Raw genomic sequence first — 9181 nt, forward strand, 5'->3', positions numbered from 1 at the left:
TTTTTTTCCCCTGGTCCAACCTGAGCTGTTTTTACTAGATTTTCTTTCACAGAAGATCCACCAGAACTCCTGTTCCTTTCTGGTCTGCTAGGTACTGGTGCGTGTTGGAAGCTGAGACTCTTCCCATCCTGGGCCTGTCTGCAGGGCCCGAGAGCTTCCACAAAAATGAATGGAAAGATGCTGGATGTAGTCTTCCTTTCTACCTTGCTCTGTGTTCCAGGTGAGCACTCATCTCTTACTTGTCTCACCAACCCACACCTATGTTTTTCCAGGAAACAAACAGTTATCAGCCTTTGCCAAACTTGGCTGTATTAGATAGAACAAGAGTGGAGGAAATCAGCTCTGGTCACCTTACCTGGCAGCACCCTTTCTTTTAGAATCATAATGTGCTTGTAACTGGGATGCAGCCTATCAGCACTCAGTGTCTCCTGGCAGAAAGGAAAAGAGGAACTTATTTAGTAGTTTACTGTTTTTAGTATTTAGAAAGTGAATGGGCTGGATCTTTGAGTGCAAAATAGTTCTGATAGCAGTGATAAATGATAAATTGAGAAATGCAGCATGCAATGATCTCTCTACCACCTAGAAGTAGCTCAAGAGTGTAAATTGTGGTAAAATGTTGTTGGGCCATTCTCCTAGGATCCTTTGCTGTTCCCACAGAGTAATATGGAGTATCATTTCTTAGCCCTAATCTGGAGTCCTATTTATTTCAACATTATCATGAGTCAAAGCTAAAAGTATTTTTGCCCTTAAATGCAGTGCAAATTGCAGCGCTTCAGAACAGTACACTCAATCCAGCTTCTACTTCCAACCAAATGCCTTCCAAAGGGCACACTGCCAGCTTAGAACTTAAATGTGAAAGCATCAGTCTGGCAAGTGTCTTCCTTCTCCTGCAAAGGGTCTAGATTTTGTCTCTGTAATGGTCCAAAGGAGACCCAAAGCCCTAAAAGCAAAGGCAGTGAGCAATTGTAAGCCCCAGTGGCCCCAGCTGTCAGACACAGCAGAGCTGAGATTAATGGGCTGGGTGGGGGAGAGGAGTTAAGGAGAGCTCAGGCATCACCCTGGCACACATGAGGGGAAAACAACCCTCAGTCGTGTTTCATGGAAACCTGCTGTTCCTCCAACAGGGAAAGGTCAGACTCTGTCTTGCTGGGGGCCCTCAAACAAAAAGCTGTTTATGTGGGACCCACCCTTGTACCTTGTGAGTTGGAGGGTGAGTGGACTTGCAGGCATTCAGCACCATTCTAACGTTTGTATTGATGAACAGTGGAATTTCAGATTGAGCTGGTAGTAAAATCCTGGAAGTTGATGGAGTAGGTGATCTTGGTCTTTTCTAACCTTAATGATTCTATGTGGCATGTGTTGGGGAGCTGCAGTTAGGAGGACAGTCTTCAGGAGCGGTGATGTTGGAGCTCCCAGTGCTGGAGCTCTCTGCCAGATAAACTTGCGTTCTCTGCTCCCAAATGTTAACTTTCTTAAATTCCACCAACACTGGGATAGGAAATGGTTTCAGGCCTTCTGAATTGTTATGAGACCTGCTGTCTGTCAGTCTTTCAGGATCTTGTGGATCCCTTGTGACATGATAGAAGACTTGTCCAAGCATTGTATGACGTAAATAGAAATGCCTCAGTCACAATTATATACGTGACAGAAGTATAGACATTGGGGAATCAGGTATGGCTTGCACATTCTGTATCTGGTTTGTGCTTCTATTGCAAATAAAGCTGTTAGAGATGAGGGGCTGAGCAGGGAAGCCCAGAGGAGCCCGTGTTACTTGCCCTGCCCAAAGGTTGGGCACTTCTGTTCATCACAGTAAGAATGAACAGTTCACAACTTAAATGCAAATCAGATGTTTCATCGAAGGAGTGGAGACATGAAAGCAGCGTCAGCCATTTGATCTTAATGTATCGCTCTCAGCACCCTCCCAGCTGCTTTCCAACCTCTCCCCGTGCCTCCTGCCCTCATGCAGGAGAGAAGCTAAGCCAAGCACGGGCAGTCTGGCATCTCCGCTCTGGTCCTGCGTGGCTTTTATCAATTTGAAAGTTACCTGTACAGGAAGCATTTGTTAATGGCCCAGTGAATTGATAGTCTCTGCAGGCTGCTTTTGCAGAGACTGATTGCTGATGGCTTCAAAGAACTGTTGGAGTGGAAAGCGCAGTAAAGTGCCAACTTATTAGGCTGTCATGCTGCCTGGTGTTCAGTAGGCATTTTCCTAAGAGGGAAGGAGACAAAGGCTGAGAAATGTTGCAGGCAGAGGCTGACATGCAAGCAGAATGGGAGAAAGGGATTTTAAAAAGTATAAAACCCTTGGGGGGGGGAATAACCCAAGTGGGTGGTTCAAGTACTAACTTGGAACTCTTCAGATAAATGGCATTCTTGCAGGATTGTGGCTCATACTGGTGTTTAATAGTATAGTGTTTGATAATAAGGCTTTTTGTTTGTTGCAGAGAAGATCAGACTGCCCAAATCTCAGTCGGTGAAGATTTCTCTCCTGTTTTCTCTCTGAGGCAGTAGACATTACAGAATAGAAAGGTTTGGGCTGTATCTCTGCTAGCTGCTGCCCAGGCACCTGCTTTTCTCGGCTCGCCAGTCCATTTCTGATTGGTAAACGGAGCAACAACTCGTAAACATGGCTTAAGATACTACCTACATTTGCCAAACAATTTTCTATTATTAAATATCAAAAGCAAAAGTTTCTGTTGTTTTCTAGCAAGTTGAGGGTCTGGTCCGTGTGAGGAGACAGAAACCGAATCAGAAAATCAGAACTGTTGATTCCACGCTGCATTAAATAAAAAATGTTCCGTGGCTTTTAAATGTCATGGGAAACATCCCCTCATCTACCTGATGCATTTATTCAGCTCCTTTATGTGAGCCCTGCTATTTTGCTTCTCTTGTTTTATATATTAAAAAAAAAAACCTGCTTTCTCTAGACATAAAAGAAACACAACAAAATGCCTTGATATCCCCAAGTCTGATGTGATCACTTGTGTGAAAACTCCTTTGTAGAGATCTCACCTGGGGAACTGGAATTTGACTCCCTCCACCTTCTGTGTTGTTGTGGTTGCCTTCCTCGACAACAGATGCAGCTCCAAAAGTTGGTTCCTCTGAGGAGTCTTTTGAAATGCCAAGACTTGAGTAGGATTTGACAAAATAGGATTTTAGCTCTTGTTCAGAAACATTGTTTCTCACTACTTCTTTGGTAAAAAAGAGCAGAGGGCAGTTTTCCAGCTACTTGCCTTCTTGCCATCACAGCTCATTGTCCAGTGCCTGACTGGTCATTCTACCCATAGAAGGATGGAGAAAAAATCCACCTCCACATGAGAAAGGGCTATTTGTGGGGATCTTAAGAACAGTCTGATCAAAATTCAATGGATCGTGTGTTTGGAGGTGAGGCAAAACATCTGCTTGCTTGGGGTGACAAGTTCTTCAAAGAACAATGAAAGAACAGGCATATTTTTCTTGAAAGATCTCACTGACTTTCTGCATCTGTGGTACCTCCGAGGCTGTTGCTCAGTAGGATGTATTACAGGAAATGACATTAACTTTGCTGTTTTATTTGGTCTGAATGGCGGCAGGTCAGTAGCCTCAACCTAGGCAACTCACTTGTCCATCTGGCCCCAAGTGGCTTCAAGTGGAAGTGCTGGGAGTGCATCAGCTTGGGAGTGATGAGCACTGGCAATGCTTGTGTGCTCTGCATTGACAGGTCTGATAAATGCCATCTTCGTTCTCCATGGGCTTTCTTCCTCTGTATCTGTAGACTATCCAAACAGCTAGCATACAAGGTGAAACTGTAGTGAAATGCATTCAAATCACAGTGGCCACGCTTATAGCGGGGAGGTTAGAGTAATGAGATACCTGTGGAAAGAGAAGCACCTAATTGCCTAACCCAGCAGGTCTTTACTTAAGCACAGTCCTGCCTCATACTAGTTTATGCCATGGCAAGCTTACAGCCCTCATGTTTTGCCTTGTCGGTGCATAATGAGACAGCAAAGCACTGCTTGTCTTGGCTAAACAACTGAAATCAGCTGTGGTGAATTGCACTTGTGCCTGCTTCTGATCGGTATAAGGTGCCTATTTCAAGCAGCCAGGAAGAAAGGTGGGTGTTTACATTTCCATTAAATGGATAGCACGGGCTTTCTGCCTGGGTAGCCCAGCTTAGTGCATAGCCAGGAGTTCTGGCATAGGGCCATGAAGACAGATTATTCACTTTATGCTGAAAGAGTGTTGGGTTTCTCAATCTGACCTTTGGAGAGGATAAATAGGAGGATTAGCTGCTAAGGAAGAAATTATCCACTCTCTATAATTAATATCTCCTTCTTATTCTCTGATGTTTCTTGACCTGGAACCAAAACCTATTTGTGTTGCCAATTTTGTGTAATTGCCACCTTAAAACAAGGGCTCGAGTACCAAATCTTTAGTAGGCAGTGCTGTGGAAGTGTGGAGTAAGAATACAGGGATGAAGTTACTGAGTCAAGCTCCAGTGTCCAAAATAAGGGAAAATGGGATGATTAAAGACTCAGTTTTGTCCCTGAGATAACTCTACCCTTTAGTGCCACTCTGTCTTTTGATATGAAGATTAAATATGCTTGCTATCCTTCTTAAATGAAGCCTACTCTGTCAGTAAATCAAACGAGTGCCCCATGCTTCTGCACGTACCTTTTTAAAGGTTGCCTTTCCCATCAATTCTGCTGTGTTTTCAGCTGTCAGAATTTAAAATACCATCTTGATTAGGTGTAGCTAAAGACTGTCATTCCACACTAGCATAGTCAGAATACAAGGCTACTGAGAAAGGTAGTGGGGTCTCCTTCACTAGAGACATGCAAGACCCATCTGGACACTTCCCTGTGTAACCTGCAATAGGGAACCCACTTTAGCAGGGCGGTTGGACTTGAGGATTTCTAGAGGTCCCTCCTAGCTCCTACAATTCTGTGGTTTCCCATTTACAAACCTGGACAGATGCATCCAGATGGTGATACCATCTGAAAGCTGTAGGAGAAGGAGATGTTATTTTATTCTGCTTTTAGAAGTAATCCTGAATCTCTCATTTCTCTCTCTGACTGTTTTGAGATGTTTATAGTGCCAGTTGTCATTGTAGGGGAAACTAAAACTAAAAATATTTAATGATTTTTCTGGAAATGTTCAATCTGAGTATCTGGATGGTTTTTTTTTTAGGAACTATGATTTTAAGAACAGAACAATAACTCAGCCAAAACACATTGGATTCCCTTTTGAATGCATTTCTTGTTAAAATTTTGCACATAAAAATCACTTTTGAAACTGAAGGAAGCCAAGGGGAAATAAACTTATAAAACATGTGGATATAAAGTTAATATTTAACATATTTAAAAGGTTCTAATAGGTTTAAGTGGGACCTTTAAAGTGTACTTGTAAGTTAGATTTCTCTGCATTTGTTGCAGACACTTATTTGACCCTGTTGCTGAAGAGGCACCACAGATGGGAGCCAACTATTTCTCACATGGGCTGTATTTTTGCGATAAAGGGAAATAATGGTTAACAACTTAAGAACAATTAAAGCATTTATACGTATTTGATAGCAAGCAGCAACAGACTTTAGACAATGCTATTTGAATGCCTGGAATTATCAAGGGGCTTGTCAGATGAGTGTAAAGTCCCTGGGGAAGTGCTAGGGGCTTTTCAGGTTTTCTGTAGAGCACTATCTGCAATAGAACAGCAGCAAGGATCTGTGAATAGAAAATTTAATTAAATAAAAATAAAGCAAAAGTTTGCTTTCTGTGAACTGATATTTCTCTCTGACTGAGCAACAGAGGCTGAATTCCTGGAGAAAAATCCTTCTGTAGTTACTTCAGGTACTGGAAAATGTCCTGTTCTTAACAGGCGAGGGTCTCAACTGCCACCAGTACTATGGACTCATTCTCAGAGCTGTGGGATCTCCCCTTCCTTGGGACGGAGATGTGGGCTTGTTCGTCTGAGTGCACTGGGCCACCCGTTGAAGGAGCCTGGCTTAACCCTGTGCAGTGTGAGAACCTGGGGTCTCTATGTTATCTGTAAGGCAAATTGAACCTAGAGACAAACACTGACAGTGCAGACTCAGAAGAATAATGTGGGGAATGTGAAAGCTGAACATACTCTGTGCCCTTGCAGATTAGTGTAGTGCTGCCCTCTTACAACAACTAGGCCACTGTGTGAAAGCTGTTTGCCTTGGTTTCATGATGCATTGGGTACAGTCTTCAAGAAAAACTTCAATTAGTTCTCAGTTGCCTTCCGTTAAGCATATTTAATTTCAATTACAATAGTAAAGTAATACAATTAGTAATACTTTTAAAATAATACAGTCAAACTAATTAGCTCTGAATTGTAGGCAGTGAGAGGTCGTATAGTCATTTTCTGTTAGTATGGAGGACTTGCAGGTCCTGGGCCATCTCTTGCACTCTTACATAAGGTCAACTCCAGGAGATCCATCTATCACGAGCTGTTCAGATCAGGAGTGTGCTTCTCAAGTGAGCTTTCAGCATCTCAGCTCATATCATTTATAGGTATCTTTGTAGGTCCTCTTAGCCATAGGAAATGTCTGTTGTCTAACAGAAGCATCCAAAACTTTGGGCTTTTTCTGTGATTGGAGTTGATATTAGATCTGTCAAAGTTAAAAGCAAAGCTGATGTGAACCTTGGTGTGTGTACTGTTTCTGCTGATGGTGACCATCCAAACCTCAAAGTCCTTCTGTTATCCTCTCAGGTCTAGGAGACGGACTCTAGAATTTTTTTTTAATATTCTCACATCTTCTGTCTCTCCCTTCAAACTTAATTGCAAGTCATGATATCTTTTATAACAATAACAATTAATCTTAAAGAAATAAGTAGAATTAGAGTCAAGTCATTCTCATACATCTGCTAGGGGCACTCAGGCCACTTCTGCATTTTTCCACAGGTCTATAACCTACTTTGAAAGTAACTGAGGTAGGGATTATCTCATAATAGCCTGTTTCCACGAGATGGAACTCTAAGAAAAATGCTAATTACTATTGGGTTTGTAGTTTAAATCATGAAGGCTAGCAATGCTAATTCTGTGTCCCTTGCTGGGAAGATTCGTCAACGGCTCAATTATCTTTAGCAAATCTGGTTTTGTATTCCAGAAGTGTAGTGAAAGGAACTGAGAGGAGAAAAATGCACCTCATTTACCTCAGCCTGGGCCTGTATATCCAGCTGTGTGTGGGTAATGCTCGCTGGAAACAAGACGTGAGCATTTAACAAGGAAGATAATTAACTATTAGTGTAGCTTATGGAGAGATGCCATGGATTTTGTTTTAGTGCTTTAAAGTACAAAATGCAGGAGTTTACTTAGTGAAAACAACTTTTTGAAGTTACTGAGCTTTTGTGAAAGCAGTTCTGTGAATACCTGTATTATGGTTAAACAGGCTTAATAGCACTGCTTGACTTTGAATTTTCAGTAATTGGGTTGCACACTTGGATGTGAGGCTAGAATTTAGTCTTTATTGCTTAAGAAAATTTATACTGAAGAGACCTTGTGCGTATGGGATCTGAATGGACCACTATCTTTTGGCTCTGACAGCTTTCAATATAAGATTCTGAAGGAGATGAAGCCCTTCGCTGGGCGAGGAGCTGCAGTTCTGCACTTCCATCAGTAGCAGAGTCCTTGCTTTTGCTGTTCCCCTCTTCTGACTGCTTCTCCTCCATCCCTGCTTTATCAAATGTGCTCTCCTGCAGTGTTTGAGAAAGTGGTTTTTTTTAATATGGAAAGTATATCCAGGAACCAGGACATGGCTCTGGGCAGCCTGGTCTGGTAGTTGGTGACCCTGCACACAGCAGGGGTTTGGAACTAGATGAGCATTGTGATCCTTTTCAACCCAGGCCGATCTATGATTCTATGAAAATGCTCTCCTTCCCAAGGAAGAGCTGGCTGTGCATATGTGCACTATGATATTGGGTGAGATTTGAGAAGGAAAAATTCAGCCTGTGTGCATGCATGTACTGATATCTTCCTTCCACTATTGGTAGTGTGTGTGTGTGTATATAATTTAAAAAAGCAAAAGGAGTACGAGTGCTGCACTCTGAAGTTTCTCAGAATGGAAGTACACTGGTAACAAATGCTGTGGTTTAGGACTAGACTTCTTTGCAAAGATTCATGAAAAATTTTTCTTCTTGAAACAGATGGTGGCTTCACCTCTGCCTTAAGAACCTGCCAAATGGTTTGCAGCTATCTATCAAGTGGCAAGTCAAAGATGTCAGCTATTGTTTTTCATCTCTGGTGGAGGGAAAACACCTTGCTTTAAAACATAAAGAAACCAAGAAACATTCATAGTTTTTGGTTTAAATAAAAATGTAAACAATTTCTACTAATTGTTTTTTTTTCTGTGAGATATTTTTGCTTTTCTAGTTTTTAGAATTTCAAGTAGGATGAATTCTCAAAATAAAAACAACTTGAAAACTTTTGTTCAAAAAGTCTGTCTTTAATTTTAGAGGAAGAGTGATAAGAAGAAACAAATAATGCACAGTTTTTTTTTTTTTTTTGGTATTTCATTCTGTATTAATCTAAGATAGGTGGGTGTGTTTGGTCATAGAATTTTTAAGTCATTTAGGAGTTTTTTACTCAATAAAATCAGTAGTGAAGATGATCACCTGAAGGTGATACTTCAGGTTGAAAAATAACTTGCTTTTGTAGACAGACATGTTCAGATATATCCAGCTGGAGTTGTGAATGTTTTTATGAGATTAGACTGAATGTTATCCCAACAATAATCCATCTAGGGAATGAGATCAAGTTGACGTGCAGCTTCATGCTGTTGGAAACACATAGAACCTGTTTTCAGAAGATGAGTAAAGTAGAAATCAAGATATGCTTTTGCTTTCAGATAAAAAGAAAAGAGAGACCAGCTTGTGTTAGTGCCAGTGTAATTGTTTTTTAATGTTACTTTCTGGGAAGCGTGGCCAGCAGGTTGAGGGAGGTGATTCTGCCCATCAGCTCTCATGAGACCCCACCTGGAGTGCAGGTCGCCCAGTGAGGCTCCTCTGGAAGCATCTCCCCTCCCTGGAAGCACTCAAAGCCAGGCTGGATGGGGCTGTGAGCAACCTGGGCTAGAGGTAGGGGGTTGGAACTGGGTGATCTTAAAGGTCCTTTCCAACCCAAACCATTCTGTGATTCTCAGTAATGTAAAAACAGTGTTAGAAAGTGGATTCGTGACCTGATG

General features: G+C 41.8%; 1 long non-coding RNA gene across 1 annotated transcript; it reads right to left on the minus strand.

Moving 5' to 3' along the window:
- Positions 1–14: 14 nt before the first annotated feature.
- LOC109366510 lies at positions 15–1563 on the minus strand. Its single transcript, XR_002112838.1, has 3 exons — positions 1196–1563; positions 356–428; positions 15–258 (listed from the first exon to the last, which is right to left on the minus strand). It is a non-coding gene; the product is annotated as an uncharacterized LOC109366510 (long non-coding RNA).
- Between the last annotated feature and the right edge of the window lie 7618 nt (positions 1564–9181).

Source organism: Meleagris gallopavo, chromosome 2, assembly GCF_000146605.3.
Source record: "Meleagris gallopavo isolate NT-WF06-2002-E0010 breed Aviagen turkey brand Nicholas breeding stock chromosome 2, Turkey_5.1, whole genome shotgun sequence".
NCBI classification, from domain to species: Eukaryota; Metazoa; Chordata; class Aves; order Galliformes; family Phasianidae; genus Meleagris; species Meleagris gallopavo.